This window comes from Triticum aestivum, chromosome 1A, assembly GCF_018294505.1.
Source record: "Triticum aestivum cultivar Chinese Spring chromosome 1A, IWGSC CS RefSeq v2.1, whole genome shotgun sequence".
Taxonomy (NCBI): Eukaryota; Viridiplantae; Streptophyta; class Magnoliopsida; order Poales; family Poaceae; genus Triticum; species Triticum aestivum.
This window is the reverse complement of record NC_057794.1, coordinates 16,592,506-16,601,643: the sequence shown is the minus strand read 5'-3', so window position 1 is coordinate 16,601,643 and position 9,138 is coordinate 16,592,506. Positions and strand designations below refer to the sequence as shown.

At 42.9% G+C, this 9,138-nt stretch overlaps 1 pseudogene; it reads right to left on the bottom strand.

Annotated features, from left to right (window-relative positions):
* LOC123057734 (UDP-glucose 6-dehydrogenase 4-like) overlaps window positions 1-6,692 on the bottom strand; it is a 14,571-nt pseudogene extending 7,879 nt beyond the window's left edge.
* Window positions 6,693-9,138: the final 2,446 nt, after the last annotated feature.

Genomic DNA, 9,138 nt, shown 5'->3' with positions numbered 1-9,138 from the left:
ACCGGGACCAATGCCCCCTTTAGTCCCGGTTGGTGCCACCAACCGGGACCAATGGCCTTTGCTGCCCCGAGCCCAAAAGTTTAGTCCCACATCGCTAGCTGAAGAGCGCCGGCACTGGTTTATAAGCGCTGGTGTGCCTACCCATTCGAGCTCCTCTCTAATGCAGGCTTTCGGGCCTAAACTTGCTACTGCCTGTGGGCCTATTGGGCCTTCTGCGGGCCTAAATCCTGGCCCATCTAGGGTTTCTAGTCGTATTCAGGCCGTGGAAGCCCAGTAGGAGGCATTTTTTTGGTTTTTTCTTTTTTATTTCTATATTTTTTTGGTTTTTTATTTTTTTATTTCTACTTACAACTAAATACTTACAGTTTTTTAGTGATTTCCTTTTTCTTTTAGGTCACAAAAATTATAAACTTTCTGTTAGTGCCATTAGTTTTAAATTTTAAATAGTTTAAATTTGAATTTTTAAAAATTTGTGTGAATCACTAGTTTATGAATAACTTTACTATAAAAATAGAATTTTTTTCTATTTATTTTTTTATTTCTACTTAAAACTAAATACTTACAGTTTTTTAGTGATTTCTTTTTGCTTTTAGGTCACAAAAATTATAAACTTTCTGTTAGTGCCATTAGTTTTAAATTTTAAATAGTTTAAATTTGAATTTTTAAAAATTTGTGTGAATCACTAGTTTATGAATAACTTTACTATAAAATTAGAAATTTTTTCTTCTTTGCTATTTATTTTTTATTTATACTTACAATTAAATACTTATAGTTTGATTTTAGGTCACAAAAATTATATTCTTTTTGCTATTGAAGAATATTATAGTTTTATTTTAGTTGATCATAACATAATATTTTAATTGATTGTTTTTATTTTCATAAAAGTTTTGTAGTTTATTCTGTTTGCTATTAATTCATTCTTTGAGCTAAATGACTCTGAAATTGGAAAGCATTTCAAAATGAACTCTGAAAAGGTTGAAAGTTGACATGGTATCATCATTTCACCCACATAGCATGTTCCAAAAAGTAGAGAGGGTTACGACAAAAAATTGATGCACTTTGTGTACAAAATGGACAATCACTTTCGAAGTATCAAAATTTCAAACCATAAGACATGAAAGCATTTCAAATGAACTCTGAAAAAGTTGAAAGTTGGGATGGTATCATAATTTCACCCACATAGCATGTGCATGTACAAAACGGACAATGGTAGCATGTTCGTCTGTTACAAATTTGGCATGGTATCATCATAATAGTTGCGGGAGAAAGTCTTCACTTTTTCTTCGCTTGTGTCATTTGCTTATTGCGCCGTAACCATGGATAATCTTCATTGTTTATCAGGATGCTTGAGTCAGCCTTGACATTGAAGGGAGGAATTTCATGAAACTTTTCATAATCTTCAGACATGTCTCTCTTGCCGTCCACTCCCAGGATGTCTCTTTTTCCTGAAAAAACTATATGGCGCTTTGGCTCATCGTATGATGTATTCGCTTCCTTATCTTTTCTTTTTCTCGGTTTGGTAGACATGTCCTTCACATAGATAACCTGTGCCACATCATTGGCTAGGACGAACGGTTCATCAGTGTACCCAAGATTTTTCAGATCCACTGTTGTCATTCCGTACTGTGGGTCTACCTGTACCCCGCCGCCTAACAGATTGACCCATTTGCACTTAAACAAAGGGACCTTAAAATCAGGTCCGTAGTCAAGTTCCCATATGTCCACTATGTAACCATAATATGTGTCCTTTCCGCTCTCGGTTGCTGCATCAAAGCGGACACCGCTGTTTTGGTTGGTGCTCTTTTGATCTTGGGCGATCGTGTAAAATGTATTCCCATTTATCTTGTATCCTTTGTAAGTCAATACAGTCAAAGATGGTCCCCTGGACAACAAGTACAACTCATCACAAACAGTGTTGTCACCTCTGAGACGTGTTTCCAACCAACTGCTGAAAGTCCTGATGTGTTCACATGTAATCCAGTCGTCGCACTGCTCCGGGTGTTTGGAGCGCAGACTGTTCTTGTGTTCATCGACATACGGGGTCACCAAGGTAGAGTTCTGTAGAACTGTGTAGTGTGCTTGAGACCAAGAATATCCGTCTCTGCATATTATTGAGTCTCTTCCAAGAGTGCCTTTTCCAGTCAGTCTCCCCTCATATTGCGATTTAGGGAGACCTATCTTGTTAAGGCCAGGAATGAAGTCAACACAAAACCCGATAACATCCTCTGTTTGATGGCCCATGGAGATGCTTCCTTCTGGCCTAGCGCGGTTACAGACATATTTCTTTAGGACTCCCATGAACCTCTCAAAGGGGAACATATTGTGTAGAAATACGGGCCCCAGGATGACAATCTCGTCGACTAGATGAACTAGGACGTGCGTCATGATATTGAAGAAGGATGGCGGGAACACTAGCTCGAAACTGAAAAGACATTGCGCCACATCACTCCTTAGCCTTGGTACGATTTCTGGATCGATCACCTTCTGAGAGATTGCATTGAGGAATGCACATAGCTTCACAATGGCTAATCGGACGTTTTCCGGTAGAAGCCCCCTCAATGCAACCGAAAGCAGTTGCGTCATAATCACGTGGCAGTCATGAGACTTTAGGTTCTGAAACTTTTTCTCTGGCATATTTATTATTCCCTTTATATTCGACGAGAAGCCAGTCGTGACCTTCATACTGAGCAGGCATTCAAAGAAGATTTCTTTCTCTTCTTTCGTAAGAGCGTAGCTGGCAGGACCTTTATACTACTTCGGAGGCATGCCGTCTTTTTCGTGCAAACGTTGCAGGTCCTCTTGTGCCTCAGGTGTATCTTTTGTCTTCCCATACACGCCCAAGAAGCCTAGCAGGTTCACGCAAAGGTTCTTCGTCACGTGCATCACGTCGATTGAGGAGCGGACCTCTAGGTCTTTCCAGTAGGGTAGGTCTCAAAATATAGATTTCTTCTTCCACATGGGTGCGTGTCCCTCAGCGTCATTCGGAACAGCTAGTCCACCGGGACCCTTTCCAAAGATTATGTAGTGTAAATCATTGACCATAGCAAGCACGTGATCACCAGTGCGCATGGCGGGCTTCTTCCAGTGATCTGCCTCACCTTTGAAATGCTTGCCTTTCTTTCGACATTGATGGTTGGTCGGAAGAAATCAACGATGGCCCAGGTACATATTCTTCCTGCATTTGTCCAGGTATATACTTTTAGTGTCATCTAAACAGTGCGTGCATGCGTGGTATCCTTTGTTTGTCTGTCCTGAAAGGTTACTGAGAGCGGGCCAATCGTTGATGGTCACGAACAGCAACGCCTTAAGGTTAAATTCCTCCTGTCTGTGCTCATCCCACGTACGTACACCGTTTCCATTCCACAGTTGTAAAAGTTCTTCAACTAATGGCCTTAGGTACACATCAATTTCGTTGCCGGGTTGCTTAGGGCCTTGGATGAGAACTGGCATCATAATGAACTTCCGCTTCCTGAGGGCCTCGCCGTCAACATCACCAGGGTCATCTCGTCTGATCTTATACCGCAACTCACCGCATACCGGGCATGCGTTCAGATCCTTGTATGCACCGCGGTAGAGGATGCAGTCATTAGGGCATGCATGTATCTTCTCCACCTCCAATCCTAGAGGGCATACGACCTTCTTTGCTGCGTATGTACTGTCGGGCAATTCGTTATCCTTTGGAAGCTTCTTCTTCAATATTTTCAGTAGCTTCTCAAATCCTTTGTCAGCCACAGCATTCTCTGCCTTCCACTGCAGCAATTCCAGTACGGTACCGAGCTTTGTGTTGCCATCTTCGCAATTGGGGTATAACCCTTTTTTGTGATCCTGTAACATGCGATCGAACTTCAGCTTCTCCTTTTGACTAATGCATTGCGTCCTTGCATCGATAATGACCCGGCGGAGATCATCATCATCGGGCACATCGTCTGGTTCCTCTTAATCTTCAGCAGCTTCACCCATGGCAGCATCATTGGGCACATCGTCTGGTTCCTCTTGATCTTCACCAGCTCCCCCCGTTGCAGCATCACCGTATTCAGGGGGCACATAGTTGTCATCGTACTCTTCTTCTTCGCCGTCTTCCATCATAACCCCTATTTCTCCGTGCCTCGTCCAAACATTATAGTGTGGCATGAAACCCTTGTAAAGCAGGTGGGAGTGAAGGATTTTTCGGTTAGAGTAAGACCTCGTATTCCCACATTCAGCGCATGGACAACACATAAAACCATTCTGCTTGTTTGCCTCAGCCGCATCGAGAAACTCATGCACGCCCTTAATGTACTCACGGGTGTGTCTGTCACCGTACATCTATTGCCGGTTCATTTGCGTGCATTATATATAATTAAGTGTCCAAATTAATAGAAGTTCATCATCACATTAAAACCAAAGTGCATACATAGTTCTCATCTAACAACATATAGCTCTCCAGAGCATCTAATTAATTAAACCATACATTGAAACTATGTAAAACATTTCAATGCGAAAACAAATGCGATCATAATCGCAACCAAGGTAACAATTGATCCAACGGCATAATGATACCAAGCCTCGGTATGAATGGCATATTTTCTAATCTTTCTAATCTTCAAGCGCATTGCATCCATCTTGATCTTGTGATCATCGACGACATCCGCAACATGCAACTCCAATATCATCTTCTCCTCCTCAATTTTTTTATTTTTTCCTTCAACAGATTGTTTTCTTCTTTAACTAAATTTAACCTCTCGACAATAGGGTCGGTTGGCATTTCGGATTCACATACATCCTAGATAAATAAAATCTATGTCACGTTGGTCGGCATAATTTTCATAAACAATAAATGAACCAATAGTTATAAAGATAATATACATACCAAATCCGAATCATAGACAGGACGAGGGCCGACGGGGGCGGATACCAAAACCATCGCACTTTATAAGATGCAATAATAAATGTAAGAAAATGATACAAGTATCTATCTAAACATACAAGTAAGAATATTTTTCCTTTCAGAAAGAAGATAAGAACAAGAGGCTCACCACGGTGGTGTCGGTGATGAGATCGGCGCGGGTGATCGACGGCGGTGAAGACGGGGACGGGGCGTGACGGACCGCTAAATCTAGACAAATCTCGAGGAAAATGGAGCTTGAAGGTCGAGCTTCGAGAGGAGAAAGCTTAAGTAGTGTGGCTCGGGCATTCCATCGAACACCTCATGTGCATAGGAGGTGAGCTAGAGCACCACAAAGCCCTCTCCCCCTCGGCCAGAAAAAACAGAGCACTGTGCTCTGCTCTTGCGCGAGGGGGTATATATAGGCACCTCATTGGTCCCGGTTGGTGGCATGAACCGGGACTAAAGGGGAGCCTTTGGTCCCGGTTCAAGCCACCAACCGGGACCAATGGTGGCGGGCCAGGAGCGAGGCCCATTGGTCCCGGTTCGTCCCACCAACCGGGACCAAAAGGTCCAGAAGAACCGGGACCAATAGCCCACGTGGCCCGGCCGGCCCCCTGGGCTCACGAACCGGGACCAATACCCACATTGGTCCCGGTTCTACACTGAACCGGGACTAATGGGCTAAGCCGGCCTGGACCATAGCCCTGTTTTCTACTAGTGAATGGAGTAGGCTACCTCGATGACGTTGCAGAGATGGCGTCCACGGAGGAGATGCGCTGCACGAGGAAGGAGTTGGCGGCGAGCTTGGACAACTCGGCCGACCAGAGGTTGATTGTGATGACGCAGTCCACGGGACCCAATGCGCGTACACGTCCTTGGTTAAGGACCTTCACGGTGGTCTGCCCCTCGGGCATCTCGCAGCTGCCGACGAGGACGCGGTCAGGCATGAATAGGTCCCGCACGGCGGTGCCCTCAGCGAGGAACGCCAAATTGGACAGGATTTGGTACTGGAAGCACCGGCCGTTGTGGGCGAGGATCTTCTCGATGGCCTCGGCGGGTATTGATGAACACGGTGGACTTCCCAATCTGGATCCTATCGAAGAGGGAGACGTCGGTGATCATGTGCAGAGCGCTCTCCGAGATCACCGGCCTTGCCGGCGTGGAGGCCGAGGTTCTCCGTGTCGGTGTTGACGAAGAAGAAGACGATATCCACCTCGCCAACGTCGGTGTTGAAGAATAGGTTGTGGCCGCGGCACAGCTTAATGACGTCTTCTAGGCCAGGCTCATAGATGGAGCCGGTGGTTGTTGTTCCAGCCGCCGATCCACGCCTCAGAGATGTCCGCCACCACCTCCACGTCCATGGGATTCAATCAATATTTATGGGAGAAATTAGAGGAGGCGAGTGATAGGGAGTTGGAGTCGAACTGAGAGACACGTACGGGAAAGACCAAGATGAACGGACGAAATAAAAGAAGCAACACGTGAACGATATTTATTCATGAAGTATAGGTTGATTACCAAAATATATATCTATATCTATCTTTATAATATAGTACTACCTCGGATGAATAGTACCACCTCATATGTCGAAAATAATATAGGTGGAAAAAACTGAAAGCGTAAATTCACGTGAAAAAACGTATTTATTGTGACGGTGAACCAACGAAGTCAATCCGTGCTTTATTATTAAAAAAAATTAGGAATAGATTAGTATGGCTCCTCCGTTACACAATTAAATAGCACATAGAAGCTAGCTAAATGCCCAGATTAACGTGTAAAATATACTAATGACTTACGTTTCAGATTGGGGCTTCAATGGATGCATGTGCGTATCTACATGTACTTATAGGTTCACTTAGCAAATATAGTGATCTGTGCGTGATTGCTCAACTTCTGACCATACAATGACACAATTCCAGGAAAAAGAAGAGTTTCGGTCATATGCTCTCACATTAGCATAAGCTAACATAGGGTTAAATTCTCGGATGCCCACTTCTTAATATAGCTTTCTAAAAAATCAAAAGCTTTCATGGCTTATTTGCCATCCTTATGTTTTTTTTTTGAACCGAAAATCGTAGAACAATCGTTCTACGGTAAATATATTAAAAGAATAAAATATGAACAGAAGTCCCAAATAAAACAAAGGCTCACCCTACCCAACTCCAGTCCTAGTGAAACCTTGAGGCAACATGATAATTATGCTAAGAACTGATCAATCCAACTAGAAAGTCTATCTGCAAACTTGTCCTTGATCCTATGCTTAAGCAAAAGCAGATCTGCCCGAAAGGAAGCTCTCCAAGAGAGAACGGAAGCCGGGATAGCCTTGAAAGTCACTCCATTACGCTGCATCCAAATGTTCCAGCAGCCCATTATGATAACTTCCATAGCAATGGGGGTGGAGAGAGCCTGAATGGATAAGCTGACTTCATCCAACACTGAGATTCCTCTGTATCGTTGACCAAGAATGGAGCTCCAGCAGTTGAGGGCAAAATCACAGTCCCAAAAGAGATGCATTGAAGTTTCCATGGTATGAGTATGACAAAGAACACATTCATAGGAAGGAAGGTAGAAAGACTTTCTTTGAAGCAAATTTCTAGAGTTCACTCTGTCATGAAGCAGAAGCCAGAAGAATATCTTGTATCTGAGCATAGCAGCACATTTCCAAATTTGCTTGTATATGGGAGGAGCCAGCTCACTAGCAATCAATTCTTTATACATCTTGATGGAGGAGTAAGTTGTGCCCCAAGGGTAAATCCATATATCTTGCAAAGAGGTATTCATGGACTGTTGCACCACTATCTCTAACTCTAGAAACTGCTGATGAGCTTTGACTGATAAGGGCGTATGGAAATTGCTGACCATGTCCTGAGCAGACTGAAAGAATGCCTGAGTAGACATATTTTCATTGTGCGTGAAAGAATATAGCTCTGGATATTTGTCTTTAAGTGCACCATGCCCCCAGTTATCTTGCCAAAAAACAATGGTGTCTCCTTGTCCAGGGTTGCATTTAGCCACCAATTTGAATTGAGGCAGCAGTTTCAGAATACTTCTCCACCAGAAAGAGCCCACAGGTCGATTATTAAGCACACCTCCAGGGTAGTATGAATCCCAAATTAACTTTACCCAAGGAAGATCCTCATGATTAAGAAATTTATGAAGATGTTTCATGAGGAGACATTTGCACTACTAGGAAAAGGCCTACTAATGGCGCACCCGTTTTGCCTACTAATGGCGCATCACTGGTGCGCCATTAGTATCACGCCACTAGTATTTATTACTAATGGCGCATCACAGGTGCGCCATTAGTATCTGGTATACTAATGGCGCACCACCCAGTGCGCCATTAGTATCTAACACCATGCGCCATTAGTATGCCTCCCAGGGCCATATTTAACCATGTGCTTTGGCACACTAATGGCGCACTCCGGATGGATGCGCCATTAGTATACTTGGCATACTAATGGCGCACTCTGTAGTGATGCGCCATTAGTATGAATATTAGTTTTTTTTACTTTTCTGATTTTTGCACAGGTTACAAAATATATTATTTGACTGAATATAGACAGTAGCACACAGCAACAGCAGATTCATCGAATACAATAGAAGATTAGTCTCCGAATACAATTCATCATATTAGTCTCCGAATTAAAAAGACCGAATAAAGATAAAACATTACAAGTCTCGAGACCGTGAGTATCGAGTTTGTCGGAAGTAATACTAATCCTAAGAAGTCCTACTATTCATCATCATACAACTTCTACTCGTTATTCATAACAAGTCATACGATCATCATCTTGATAGTCATCGAACCAACCCTACTGAATTGTTCTTAGCACATGATCATCAGTATTAGGCAGGACCTAAATACCCTATTTAAGCTAAAATAACATAAAACAATATAGACCCTGACTCTCCATTATGGAGAATGGAGAACATCCTGTCTCCAATTCTTGCGCTTCGCTTCCTTTTGCTTCCAAGAAGCTCCTTACGACTGTCCATACATTTTTTCCATCCTTTGATTTTCATGTCTCCACTTCTTTTAGAAATCTCGTATGGACAGTTGAGATTCGTAGGATGACCTGGCTGTATGTTCAAAACATTAACACTACCTTTCTGATACATCATATGAGGCACACAATTCTCTGGGATTATCTGTTGAAAAACATAGTAATAACTTCATAGTTAGCAATTATGTACTAGTTTTAGAAGTATGCAAAAGATGCATGGATGTCGTAATAGTAAAAATCTTACCAGGATATCTCCATGGTAGT